The sequence below is a fragment of the Medicago truncatula genome, chromosome 7, assembly GCF_003473485.1.
Source record: "Medicago truncatula cultivar Jemalong A17 chromosome 7, MtrunA17r5.0-ANR, whole genome shotgun sequence".
Taxonomy (NCBI): Eukaryota; Viridiplantae; Streptophyta; class Magnoliopsida; order Fabales; family Fabaceae; genus Medicago; species Medicago truncatula.
In genome coordinates, this window is record NC_053048.1 from 17,002,145 (window position 1) to 17,017,574 (window position 15,430).

The 15,430-nt window shown below is 32.4% G+C and overlaps 1 long non-coding RNA gene across 3 annotated transcripts; it reads right to left on the reverse strand.

Annotated features, from left to right (window-relative positions):
* Positions 1-4,488: 4,488 nt before the first annotated feature.
* On the reverse strand, positions 4,489-9,360 carry LOC11412132 (uncharacterized). 3 transcript variants are annotated; one of them, XR_005642863.1, is made up of 10 exons: positions 9,193-9,360; positions 8,953-9,021; positions 8,774-8,825; positions 7,938-8,126; positions 7,767-7,829; positions 7,166-7,277; positions 6,924-7,081; positions 5,435-5,542; positions 5,250-5,319; positions 4,489-4,728 (listed from the first exon to the last, which is right to left on the reverse strand). It is a non-coding gene; the product is annotated as an uncharacterized lncRNA (long non-coding RNA). The 3 variants fall into 3 exon arrangements; XR_005642864.1 differs by having other exon boundaries at positions 5,435-6,511; XR_005642862.1 differs by lacking the exon at positions 5,435-5,542.
* Positions 9,361-15,430: the final 6,070 nt, after the last annotated feature.

Below are 15,430 nucleotides of genomic sequence, written 5' to 3' on the forward strand. Positions count from 1 at the left end.
CTGCCACTCTTTCTATTTAAATTTAAGACAGTCTTTGCATGTTGCAATCATGTAGTAAGTTGTAAGTGTGGGCACCAAAGCATTCACCTCTTGGCTCCCCAATGCATGTCCACCTGAGTAATTCCTTTTAATTACTAGTCTCTTCCAAGCATTAATAATTCTTTAGACTCTTTCAAGCATTAACAATACTTCCGCAATAGATGATTCATTTAAAAATGTATAATTTTGATATAATTTAATTTGATCATATTTTTCTACTAATATACAAAAATAAATAATATTATATAATATATCGTTAAATTCGTCTCGATGAGTATTTTAGAACATCAAATTTTCATAATTTTTTCTAATATATTATGCATTGGTATGCGTAATAAAGTCAACTGTGTCATGTATTATGGGACGGAGAGAGTCCTAAATTATAAAATGGATATTTATAGACAAAAAGACATGAAAAACGCTAGTGAAAAATAAATTGCTTTCCTCTTACAAAAGTCAAAACAATAAATGTCTGCCCTTTTTCTTTCACAAATTACTTTCCTCTTAAAAAACTAAAATCAATAAATGCATGCCTTTCTTCTTTCAATTTTTCAGCCTATATATATGCATGGGGTGTACGCACCAACAAACACATCAAGAATTAGAGAAGCTCTCTTCCCCCTTAAAATCCTAGCCAACTTGGTCATATTTATCTCCAAAGGTAAGTATTCTTCTTCATTTTTACATAATCAGTTCATGCTTTAAAACATAAAATCCCGAATTTTATTTGAAACCCTAACCTTTTCCATTAAGTTCCAATCCAATAAAATACTATTCTTTGGTATGGATACAATTTTTTTGTAGTTTAAATTTTTTACCTCACTCAGTTTATCAGATCCAAACTGCATCAAGTTAAAACTGTTAGCAGATTATTTTTATTAAATCTAAAATTTCAATCTCAAAATTTGGAGCATTCTATCATAATTGGATGATCAGATCCTATTTTATTTTTCAACGGAGATAATTTAATTTTATTTCAAGTCCAAATTCATTCTGCAAAATACTTGTGTTTTTTTCTACTCTACCTACATTTCCCATTTTTTACTTCTAAAAAATTTAGTTATTGTTCCTACTCTAAGTAACTCTATTATAAAAATAAAATAAAAACTATTAGAAGATCCCTATTCTAATATGATAAAAGATTCAATTTCATAACTTAAAATTCAATTCTTATGCATTGCAGGAGCCGTTGCAAAATGAATGAGGCCTTTATAAGAGATATTGGAAAAGAACTTTCAGCGAGCTTGCTGTTATTTCCAACATCTACAATCGAGTCTAAGATGAGCAATGCATGAACCAAAGAGAGGTTTCCTTTGTTCATTTTCTTAGACTGATTGTTGATGTTGGCAAAAACAACAAGTTACCTACTCTTGTTAAAGCAAACTTCTTTCCTACGAAAGAGATCGTGTGAATCACTATCCAACTAGAAGATTCTTTAATGGAAAGCTTACAATTGACTTTGCATATGTTTTACTTTTCTATACTCATTTAACTACTCATTTACTGTCAGACAGGGAAAGAAATGTTGTTGATGATGATGTAGTGAACAAGATAGCTCCGAAGTTCCAAGATGGCGTAAAAGGTTTTTCAAAGAGTCCCATCATTGGAGGGATATAAATGCATGAAAATTGTAACACTTCTCGATCTGCAGATAGGGGAAACTGGCTTGATCCTAGGGCAACAGATCCATATTTCTTTTTGGTCTATAATAATGGCTCATTCTTCCGTTTTACTCCTTAACAATATTGTGAAATAAATAGCAAATCGCGGAACAATACTGATTTGTTCAAATTTCGCTACGTTATATATCATTGTGATATCTTTGTATATAGCAGTATCAAAGTATTATAGATTACCGTATTCAATGGGAATTGGTAATTGTTTAACGGTTCAGAAATATATAGAGCTATATCACTATAATGTCGTTAACTATTCCTCTAATGAATCCTCTTAATCGATTGTATACTTCAATGTTTCAACTATACCTTCCCCAATCTCTTATCATATGTTTTTATGTCTGACAAACGAGGATGGATCCATTCTACCTATTAACTTCTTGTATCTCGCTCAATTAATCGATACCAATAACATTAAGACACCCCACTATGTATGTGATTGTAATCCTAGCGTTATATTTAGCAACTAGAATCTACAAATGGATTTATTTCGGATTCTTTATATAAAAAGTCTATGTCTAGCATTTTCTAAATATCAAATAGTCAATTTTGGAATTTAACGTTTGAAGAGCATCAAGTGGAAAAATAAACTACTGATATAGTGAAACAAGGATTATATATAACCATATATAGGTCAAATGCATCAAAAGGTCCTTTAAGTTTTTCGTTTTTCCCAAAGTGGTCCTTTAAGTTTCAAAAGTCTCAAACAAGTCGTTTTAGTTTTTGAATCGTTTCAAACAAGTCCTAATGTTGATAGCATAGTTGATAATTGCTTCCTTGACCTCATCTTTGGTACCAAATCTGGCTGAAATTCACTAAGCCACTTCATGCTCAACCCCTTAGGCTATGTTTGAGAGTTTGGAGGGGAAGGGAGGGGAGGGCTTTGGGGGTTGGAAATATATAGAAAAAAGGACAAAAAAATTCACATTTTTTGAAAGAACAATTTTTTAGAGAATGATAAACTAATACTTATGATTAATATATTTTTAATTTTAAGAATATTATAACAACATAGATTGGATTTGAAAAATTCATATAAACCCTCTATAACCCCCCAAAACCCTCCCCCAATACAATTTTTGAGTTCCTCCATATGAGGGGGATTTTTATTATGAGTAAAAAATTAACCTCCAAAAATTAACCTTCATTTTTTCCAAAACTCTCCCCTCCCCTCCCCTCCAAACTCTCATACAAAGCCTTATAGAATTGACATTTCTTCATCTCGAAAGAAATTCCAACTCATCCTTTTTGTCACTAATGCTACCATAACTTACTAAGCAAAGTGATACTTGCATGTTTGGCGAATCATTTCTCTGCAAAATCCCTAAAGCGACTACCTCCACTCGCTACCAATTCTTTTCAGGCTTACCTAGCGAATTGGCCTTTATGTGAAACTTCCAAAATTAGACTTGGATCGCTTTGATCTCACTTTTAACTTTACAAAATGTATGGAAATAGGTCAACATAGATATAATGGCTCTCAAAGGCTAGTTTAATGACCGTAATTATGAGAATATTCCTAATATTACTTGTAAAACAAGTCAATAAGTGCCGATAAAATAGTGTAAACGTAAGTACTTTTCACACTTATCAACTCTCCCCAACTTCTAAAAAAAACAAAAATTAGTGAGGATATTATGAGGAAACATGAATCCTCTCTAATTCCGTCACTAAATTTGCGACAAGAATTTATGAGAATTTTATTTTTTCCGTCAGTAATTTCCCTCGCTAATTTTGCTTTTTCTAGTAGTGTTACTTAGTTTCCCTCAAACAAAAGTCCCACAAAAATCTTTTAAAAAAAGTTCAACAATGATGTGTGTGCATCAGGGTTTGTAATCAATCAAGAATTTAAATGTTTCATTCGTACATGATTTAATGTTATATAAACTCAAGATTGTAGTTTATTATTGTTCATGATTTTGAACTTGAATATCAAAAAGAGACTAGAAAGAATTGAATTACGTCAATGCCTTTATAGCCCTCTTACAAATTTTGTACTGTGTGCCTAATTTAGTCAGATGGTTGGCAACATTTCCTCAATCACACCTTCCATTCAATATGAGGAAGTGTTGCATTCACCTATTGATATTAATCTCACAAACTTGTAACGTGGGTGGCACCCAATGCATGTTCAACTTCAAAAACCAACAGATCACAAATTTCAAAGCCATGTAATAACGAGTTTTAAAAAAATTATATTATATAAGATTACTTTGCATCGCATTTACAACCATTCAAATGAAGATCTGATCAAACAAAAACAAAGGTTCAGCTGTTTTTATAAAGGAAAACTAATTTAAAGCATTATATTATTTTATCTCTAACCATAAATTTCAATTCCCATCATAAGTTCATAAGCAATGAAGACGGTTTTTACTACAATCAAATTTTTGGTACAATAGTCTAATTTTACTATATGTAAAGACAAAAGAAAGTCAGGTCTATTTTAAAATAATAAAGTAACAGTACCAATTCAAAAAGAATAAATTAAAATATAAAAAAGTTAAACATTTTCGGTTGGCCTAGTGGTTGGCTTGGATCTTGGAGTTTGCTCGTCCAGAGGTCTCAGGTTCGATTCCCTCTTATGTCAATTTCAGTGGGCTAAGTCCATACAGAGTTTGCTCTAGCTTTAAACGGGGCCCCCACATGTGGGCGGTGGGATTGATCCCTTTGAATTAGTCGATTCTTGGATCGGATACCGAGTTTTCAAAAAAAAAAAAGTTAAACAATTTTTTAAAATAAATACTGAAAAAGAAAAGAATATAGTCACACACACTTAACATCCAGTTTCTATTTCAACGTATAAAACAATATCTCTTTTAACTACTAGTATTCTTTTTACAATTTAAACCCAAATGGGTAAATACCCGGTGATCAAATCTTATCTCCCACATACAATATCACTCGAAAAAAGGAATTGAGTACTTCATCGGAGCCTTCTACTTACAACAAGATGGTTTATGGATTCTCAATACAGCCTTTGAATGCTTTCAACCATTCGGCATTATCGCCCCTGAACAAAATAATAAATTTATTGTTAGCATGTTTTCTTTGTGCAGATCACCATTTTGGTTACTAAAATTTTGGGAATATGATGATTTAGCTCTTAAATTGGAGAGCTTCAATCAATTTAGTCCCTCCAAATTATCACTTTAAAAAACATCCATCAAAACTTAAGAAATGCCTCCATATTAGCTTCTCTCTTGCATGCATGAGAGTTGGACAATATAGAACATTTAAAATTGTGGTGTTAAATTTCAGAAAATGACTATTAATTGACGTTTTTTAATTCAATGGACTAAATTGTCATTTCCTATATTTGAGGGACTAAATTGTCAGACTCAGACAATCACAATATCAAGGAGAAATGCACAATGTAAATAAGTCAAAATTATTTGTCCCTTCTCCATTGTCTCAATCTATCCAGCACAGTTTGAAAAAATCTAACACCAAATTTATACTAAGAACTAAACTGTATTTTTAGATTCAATTTCACAAAATAAAGACATCAATGCATCAACATAGTAATCCTACCTGGAATAACAATATCACCAAGTCCAAGCATTGAAAATAGCCTTGCAGAATCTGCTGTGGGGAACAAAAGCTGCAAAACAATTTAATTAACATAATTAGAAAGAATTTCATAAGTTTTTTTTTTTATCAGATAGTTATCATGGCCATTAGACTACAAAAATTAACACAAATGTATACGGAATTACAAACAAATATTTCCATTGCACTCAGCAAAGAGCATCAAATGATTTCGCAACGCTAACCATCACATGAGTGAAGAAAACACAGAAAATGTCATATACAAAAAGACCAGCCTGCAAAATATGTGAATGTAAAAGAGTAAAAAATGAAGATTTGAGCACTACCAAGTTCAATTTAAAAGAAGGAAAACAAACATACCAAGAGAATAATACCAGTCTAATAGAGAATCTATATCGAACAGTACATTTGAATCAATTAATATTGCTGAAGAATCAAGTAAAAAAGATTGAAAAAGAGTTGAAGCATATAACAGACCAAGTTACAATGATTTCATCAAATAAAAAAGGAGAGCCTGCACATCAAGTTAAAGGTAGAGTGCTGCATCAAATCGCGGCATCAATGGTGGAATGAATACATCAGTTACATTTCTTCTCAAATCGTTAAAATTTCAAACCAAATTATATCAGCAATCATATTCTTTCTCTCTTTGTGAATAATATGTCAGACTTGTTATCAGATAGAATAGCAGATCAAGCAAAGGTAGATTGCGGCGTTAAGTCGTGGTGTTAGATAGAAATTTAATTTATTTTTCTGTGCCCATCTTCTACAGAATAAGCTTAATTTGTAAAAAGGTATTGTTCCATTTCAAATCAGGAAAGTGAATACCAAAAATATGCATAAAACATAATTATTGGTTCAATTAACAACCATGAGTTAATAAAAGAAATGGTTGACAGGCAAAACCATACACTCTTTCAAATTTCAACACAATATACAAATTTTGGTAAACCCAATAGAGTGTAAATAGAGGAGGAAGATCACAGCAAAAAAAATAAAAAATAAACTTTTTTTCATGGGCTAATCCAAAAGTCATCATGAAAGTTTATATTGCAACCACAGAGTAAAATAATAATAACAGTATAAAGCAATAACCCTTCAACAAAAATAGCACTCATAAATATAATCATGATTAGTAAATACCAATCATACATCCGCAAAACTAAAAATAAAAGTAACCCAAAAAAGAAAAAGAAAATCACCATGTCATAATTGCCTCGCAAACAGCAAGGCCATCTACAATTCTGCAGATTTGACCCAATTTTCCAGCATTAAACATGTCAAAATTCATCCAAAAACAGTCCCCAAACAGCCCAATCAGTTTAATCATCAATTTAGAATCGAATATAGTATTCAAAGGTAATAGACATAGTTTAATCATTAAATCTATTGGGATTCCTAAAATAATCATTCAATTACTCAATAGAGAACTTCAACTCTACTAAATTTAAACCAATTCAAGCAATAATGTTTTTTCAAAGAAAAGAAAATAAGTTCATTGTCAATAGAACACAACCTAAACAACTGCTAGAAAGTGAATATCTTTAACGCAAAGCTTAGCACTATAACAAAGATCAACAACTAATAGAACGATGCATTCAGACAAAGCAACAGTCAAATGTGTCGTCCAAGAATTGAACCATAAGAAAATATTACCTTTGATTGATGAGTGTCCTTAACATTGAGTTTTTTAGGTTAGGAAATTGCAATTTGTCAAGAAATAATGATTGGCTTCAATGTGCTTTTTAAGCTCAACCAACGTGACTGCCCGCACAGACTTAGTATCACCATACTTTGACAACTATTCATTTTCCCTATAATAATAACCGAAACTCAATGGCTACATCTTACAAACTGAAAATAGGAAATGTAAAAAAGAATTTAAACTTAATAAGTACCTAAAATCTCCAATGTCAATAGTTGTGTGATTTCCTTGAACAGTTCTTCATTAAACGTAGCAAACCTTTCAAATCCTTCACTCATATCTCTACAGCTTTCGACCAATCATGCCTATACAAATACAATATTTAGAAACAGTTTCAAGTGTAAGTTTGTGTTGCATGCTAGCGACAAATCAAACTAAAATTCTGTGCATGGTTTTAAACTACTGTTCACAACTGCAATTAAAAGGAGTATGAGGTCTCTACAACAAACACCAAAACTGCGTTCAAACTAAAGTTCTTAAAATTCAAAGATAAAAATGTATGACAGATTACCATTTTGATATTTACTCGTTTTTATTTGACTAATTTAGTGGAAATTCTTAGGAAGGGAAGCAATGTGAAGATGCTCTGAGTGAGAGATAGTAAAACTATAATGAATCATGCTTTATAATTACTACCAACTCAAAATCTTCCAAGCTACCAATTTTAAATGTCATCCTAGTTTGAGTGACACTCGAGACATTAATAACTTTTTTCTCTAGAAGCACTTCCAAGATTACAATATCACTAATTACAATATCATACTATTACTAACAACAATGACATTCGACCATACCATGCCTGTTGCATAAGAACTAAGGGGGGCAGTGGAGAATCAGCCATGTTAGTTGCATACTCCCTGTAAATCAGAAAAGAAACATATCACAACACAGGCATCAAGTGACCAATTGGAACGCAATTAATAAGAAATCTACTGCTAAATGTAAAGTGGTACCAACAATTTTACCATATTTGATACTACAGGCTTCCAATTACTACCAACATGATCATGCAAACATACATGATAAAGATTTTAACGTTACGATTGAATCTGATATAGTGTTGTGTAGTTAAATGCCAGTCATGGCGGAAATGGTATGGCAGTTTTTTTGACAACTGCCACGGACAATTTTCAAAGGGATGTCCAGCACTACCCCTATCAACACCATAGAGAAACAGATCATGTCAACATTAATAGTTGATCCCCTTCTGCTGCTAGCAGAGGAGTAAGTTTGACAAAAACCCATTTCTAATGTTCTTTAAATGTCAAATAAAAAATATCTAATAATCATAATCATTCATAAACATTTGGTCCACTTAAATTTTGAATAGTCTAGCTACTATCTAGCACAAATACATAAAAAATCTAGCACAAAAATAAAAACTGAAATCTAGCACAGATACATAACAAAAAATAAGAAATGAAAACAGCAGGTGTCAATGCACCATTGGTTTTCAAGACTCACTATTTGTCAGCTTGCACTAATCTTCTGCATTGCATATAAGAAGATAATCAATTTTAGATTTGAATATCAACAATCAACAATAGCAAACAAATTAACAGAAACAAATTTTATATCAGCCAGAATTTTCTTATGAGCAGCTTAACAACAGAAACAGAATCACCCTTCAAAATTTTAATTAAAATATGATATAGCTCTATTATTTAATTTGTAAGATGAAGTAAGTATCTTGACATCAGACAAAGTTTTAGATATTGTTCAAGTATTCAACAAATGGCATTTCCAAGTTTCATGAACTAAAAAAATAGCCATGCCTAGCTCATTAGCTGAAAGAACAAACCTTCATACTTGCAAAACTCTGCTATATCCCGCTTATTTTGCTAAGCAAGAACCTAGAGACATGACAAAAATCCCATATTATCAAATATGATCATGTTTATTATTCTAACCACAACAGATTCTCCAATACATAATTTGAAATCAATTCACAACTACATGGCCACATAAAAAAGCACAAACCTTTGACAAAATGTTTATACTCGCCAATTGTAGAAGTGGTTGGTTGCTCTATCTCAGCTTTCCTTTGCTCTAAACCATCCATATAAAATATGGTTAAATGAACATCAGATGAACATCTTCGCAATTATTTTGATTAGATCAAAACTCAAACCCAATAATAATTAAATCAAAGAACATCATAAAAAACCACACATCTAAAATAATGATATTAGAATTGCAAAGAAATCAAAAGAAAACAACTTATATTCATGGTTCAGCACAAAATCCTACTTCTGCCCCCAACTTCAAAATCGTCTACAGACTTCAAATCTAGACCAAAATCAATGAAACTGGTACCAAAACGTCCAGAATTTCGTTAGCTAACCATAGCATCAAAAATCACTTGATTCCAAGCTACAGGGAGTGAGTTCTTGCCGTTTTAGTGGAGCCCTGTCCCAAATACGGGTTTCACCAAACTTCTTCCAAAAACAGCTTATTCCTATCTTGTATCCCAATCAGCAGCCTAATTACAATTTATCCACTTCTGCCCTTGCCCTAATCCTCCATAATCACTTTCTATCAGCTTCTAAAACAGCTCAATTATGATTTAAGCAATTCTGTCAACTCCCAAAATAGTTTATCAGTACACCAACTACTCATATGGTAACTTAAATATGGCATGGGTAATATAAAGAACACACAACCATACCTGCAACAACTTGTATTCCAACTTAAGCTTCTGCAAAACAACTTAATTGACAGCTTATTCTTCTAAAGGCTTCAATTTTAACACAAACACTAAAACATCAATTCAAACATACCCCACAACAATTTAATTGCTACTTTCTAAACAATCTGATGGCAACAGAGCTTGTGGTTGAGTTCAGCTTACCAATAGAATAGCTTGCTGAGTAGCCTTGCATGTTGGTAATTTTAAGTGAAAATGGAGAAATATTTGGAGAAGATGGTGAATAGTGAGGGAAGATGGAGGGGGAATTTTTTTGGTTTATAGAGAAAATTTTTTTTTTTTTAGTTTAGAGAGAAGGGAAAAATTTTTATATATAGATTCTATTAATTTACTAAATATCTAATAAGGGTAAAATGGTAAAAGAAACAGACATTGATTTTTCTAAATAGTATAGTACATTTTGCAAATTAAGGTCTATGTGAAATTAGTTACTTCTTTGTGCAAATTCTTTTAATCACATAGTGGACTATATATGGACTTAAAAAGGAAAGGAATGATGAGATACACATGGAAGCATTTTACAAAGGATAGTGGATCTTTTTGCAAATTTTACAGCACACATCCACTATTGAGATTCTCACCACACAAACACACACTACACTCTCCTCTTTCACTCAAAGATACGTTCTTTCCTTCATCTCTAACTCATCCTCGCTAATATTACACACTCCAACTTTACTTTAATGCATACAAATCCTTCATAATAAATGTTATCTTTCACTCACTTAGTTACTTTACTTCATCATTTTTAACCTCTTCTCAAATGACGACATCAAAAACCCTTCTCATGTTCATTGGAGTATTTTTTGTGGAGAAGCTGCTCATCCTGGAGTGGGAGTGAATTCAACTCTAGAACACAAAATCAAAAGCCTGCCTCAGCAACCGAAAGTTGGGTTCCAACAGTTTTCGGTTCATGTCACCCTTGATACACACCATAGATCACTCTTCTACTATTTTGTAGAGGCAGAGGTAGATCCTACTTCAAAACCAGTTGTACTCTATTTAAACGGTGGTAGGTAACTAACTCTATTAATTTTACTTAATCTATACTATGTTTGTTACAAAAGACTAACTACATTCTTCTTAAATTCTTCAAGGACCTGGCTGCTCATCAGTTAGCCAAGGTGCCATTTCAGAACACGGTCCTTTCCGGCCAACAACAAAGGGTACTATTTGGAGAAGATGGTGAATAGTGAGGGGGGGGGGGGGAAGAATTTATGTATATATAACATAACAGTCTACAATTACTAATTTATTAAAATACCCCTAATAAGGGTAAAATGGTAAAAGAAACAGACCTTGATTTTTCTAAATAGTATAATAGTACATTTTGCAAATTAAGGTCTATGTGAAATTAGTTACTTCTTTGTGCAAATTCTTTTAATCACATAGTGGACTATGTATGGACTTAAAAAGGAATGGAATGATGAGATACACATGGAAGCATTTTACAAAGGATAGTGGATCTTTTTGCAAATTTTACAGCACACATCCACTATTGAGATTCTCACCACACAAACACACACTACACTCTCCTCTTTCACTCAAAGATACGTTCTTTCCTTCATCTTTAACTCATCCTCGCTAATATTACACACTCCAACTTTACTTTAATGCATACAAATCCTTCATAATAAATGTTATCTTTCACTCACTTAGTTACTTTACTTCATCATTTTTAACCTCTTCTCAAATGACGACATCAAAAACCCTTCTCATGTTCATTGGAGTATTTTTTGTGGAGAAGCTGCTCATCCTGGGAGTGGGAGTGAATTCAACTCTAGAACACAAAATCAAAAGCCTGCCTCAGTAACCGAAAGTTGGGTTCCAACAGTTTTCGGTTCATGTCACCCTTGATACACACCATAGATCACTCTTCTACTATTTTGTAGAGGCAGAGGTAGATCCTACTTCAAAACCAGTTGTACTCTATTTAAACGGTGGTAGGTAACTAACTCTATTAATTTTACTTAATCTATACTATGTTTGTTACAAAAGACTAACTACATTCTTCTTAAATTCTTCAAGGACCTGGCTGCTCATCAGTTAGCCAAGGTGCCATTTCAGAACACGGTCCTTTCCGGCCAACAACAAAGGGTACTATTTGGAGAAGATGGTGAATAGTGAGGGGGGGGGGGGGGGGAAGAATTTATGTATATATAACATAACAGTCTACAATTACTAATTTACTAAGAGTAAAATGGTAAAAGAAACAGACCTTGATTTTTCTAAATAGTATAGTACATTTTGCAAATTAAGGTCTATGTGAAATTAGTTACTTCTTTGTGCAAATTCTTTTAATCACATAGTGGACTATATATGGACTTAAAAAGGAATGGAATGATGAGATACACATGGAAGCATTTTACAAAGGATAGTGGATCTTTTTGCAAATTTTACAGCACACATCTACTATTGAGATTCTCACCACACAAACACACACTACACTCTCCTCTTTCACTCGAAGATACGTTCTTTCCTTCATCTCTAACTCATCCTCACTAATATTACACACTCCAACTTTACTTTAACGCATACAAATCCTTCATTATAAATGTTATCTTTCACTCACTTAGTTACTTTACTTCATCACTTTTAACCTCTTCTCAAATGACGATGTAACGCCCTCTTTGAATTATTGGTTTTATTTAATTATTTAATTGAGTCTAGGATTCATTAAGAAGAGTTTAGAATATATTTATATGATTATGTGATTTATTAAGTGGCTTATTATATTATTTAATAGAATAAGATTTGAAAATAAAATAATATTGAGTTTAGGGGTTGTTTTGAAATTTTAGAGAGTTTTGGGGGAGAAAGAGAAATAAGATAAAATAGAAAAAAGATTATAAATAGGGAAACCTAGTTTAGAAAAAACATAACGTACGATCAATTTTGGACAAAAGGGAGAAAAAGCCAAGAGAAGGGAGAAAGACCTTGGAAGCTGCGATTTTGATTGTTAAGGTAAGGGTGGGACTAACATTCAATAATCTTAAGTCTATGATTCTAAAAATTGGATTTAACATGTTGTAGGTTTTAGTTTTTTGGAATTAGGGTTAAAAGTGATAAATTGTTGATTATATGATTGAAACCTTGGGTAATCTTAACTATAGAGCTTGAAGTGAACTTTTGTTGTTCTTGAGAACTTTTATGAAAAATGTGATTTTTGTAAAATAATGTTTTGGGTCATCTTTTATGTGGTTTTGAGTGCCTTAACATGTATAGAAATGGTTAGACAAGTTTTTGGATCAAATTTGGGCATAGAGAAGTTAAAATTGGGATTTTGGGGTGAACATGAAGTTGTAGATAATTGTGTTAGCTTTCCAGTGGCGTCGGTTTGACTTGAAAATGATTTTTGGTTTAGGAGTTATGATGAAAATACTCCAAGGAGGTCTTGGTGAATTTTTATGAATTTCAGCACAACTTTGTCCGAATTTGAAAGGAAAACCGGTATTGATTGGTACATAATTGGTCTTAGGTGTAAACACGAAAGTTGTAGGTATGGATGTTAGCTTTCTAATGTCATTGGTCTGACTTGAAAATGATTTATAGAACTTGAGTTATGGTCAAATTACTGCACGTAGGTCACAATGAATAATTGAATATGATTGATGAATTAGTATATGTATGTATATGTTTGTGAATACGATATTGTCCATGATTGATGAAGTGTTATATGTATATATGATGTTTTAAGATGTTGATTATTATTTGATGTTGTTATAATGTGATATAATTGTATATGCATTACTTGAATTATATGTGAATAATTGAGACGTTGTTGATTTGCATTTGATATTATTATGTCATGCTGTTTTTGTATACTACTGTGTTGCTGTTGTTATTTAACTAAGCTGCATGAGTCGGTCTAAGTTGATTAAGATGATGAAGTTCCAAATTATTGGATTATACAAGAGTTGTCGATTTAAGATGTTTAAGAAGTCGAGTCCATGCATTAGCATTCTTTGTTGGGGCTTGATGCTCTGGAGTATATTAATGCTTAAATAGCGATAGGGGCTTGATGCTCTAGAGTATATTATTCCTTAAATAGCGATAGGGGCTTGATACCCTGGAGTATAATAATACTCAAATAGCGATAGGGGCTTGATGCTCCGTATTTGTACCACATGCATATAAAAGGTCTAAGTTGCATAGTCGAGTTAGAGTCGCATTTGTCAAGTCAAAGATGTTTAAGTTACCAAGTTGTTGAAGCTGTGATTCTTTATATGAACTATTAAAGATGTGATATATGATATATTAATGTCTATGATGAATATTATTATGATTTCAGGTTGTTAAATATAATTGTTGAATTATATGCTTAATATTATTGTTTTGTGAAATCTCACCCCTTCTGCTTGAAAATGTTGCTCTTCGTATGAGTAACTTGCAGGTGATCGTTAGTAGGTTGCTGGTGTTGCTTTCGTGAGTGACTTATTCCTCACTGAGTCTTAGGATGCTCTGATACGTAACGGGATGGGTTCTTTTGTGGCTATTTTCTATTCCTTTACGTATTGCTTATGTTTTTAAATTGGATATTTTAAGAGATGTTTTAATGAGGCCTGGGTGCCAAAGACTTATTTATGTTAATGAATTTAATCCGCTGCAAAGTTTGAATTAATATGTTGATGATTTATGGAAAGATAATTAGTTAATTATCTCATTTATGATTTTTAAGAAGTGTAGCATTCCGTTATATGTTGAATACTCTGATAATTGTTATGAAATTTTTATGTTGGAAAACGGGGTGTTACAAACGACATCTAAAACCCTTCTCATGTTCATTGGAGTATTTTTTGTGGAGAAGCCGCTCATCCTGGGAGTGGGAGTGAATTCAACTCTAGAAGACAAAATCAAAACTTGCCTCAGCAACCAAAAGTTGGGTTCCAACAGTTTTCGGGTCATGTCACCCTTGATACACACCATAGATCACTCTTCTACTATTTTGTAGAGGCAGAGGTAGATCCTCCTTCAAAACCAGTTGTACTATGGTTAAACCGTGGTATGTAACTAACTCTATTAATTTTACTTAATCTATACTATTTTTGTTACAAAACACTAACTACATTCTTCTTAAATTCTTCAAGGACCTGGCTGCTCATCAGTTGGCCAAGGTGCCTTTTCAGAACACGGTCCTTTTCGGCCAACAACAAAGGGTACTATTTGAAGAAGATGGTGAATAGTGAGGGGGGGTGGGGGGAAGATGGGTTTTTAGAAAGAGAAGGGAATATTTTGTTGAATTTTAGAGAGAGAAAGGGAATGTTTTTTTTTTTTTAAGTTTAGAGAGAGAAGGGAAAAAATTTATGTATATATAACATAATATTCTCCAATTACTAATTTACTAAAATACCCCTAATAAGGGTAAAATGGTAAAAGAAACAGACATTGATTTTTCTAAATAGTATAATATATTTTTCAAATTAAGGTCTATGTGAAATTAGTCCCTTCTTTGTGCAAATTCTTTTAATCACATAGTGGACTATATATGGACTTAAAAAGGAAAGGAATGATGAGATACACATGGAAGCATTTTACAAAGGATAGTGGATCTTTTTGCAAATTTTACAGCACACATCCACTATTGAGATTCTCACCACACAAACACACACTACACTCTCCTCTTTCACTCAAAGATACGTTCTTTCCTTCATCTCTAACTCATCCTCGCTAATATTACACACTCCAACTTTACTTTAACGCATACAAATCCTTCATTATAAATGTTATCTTTCACTCACTTAGTTACTTTAC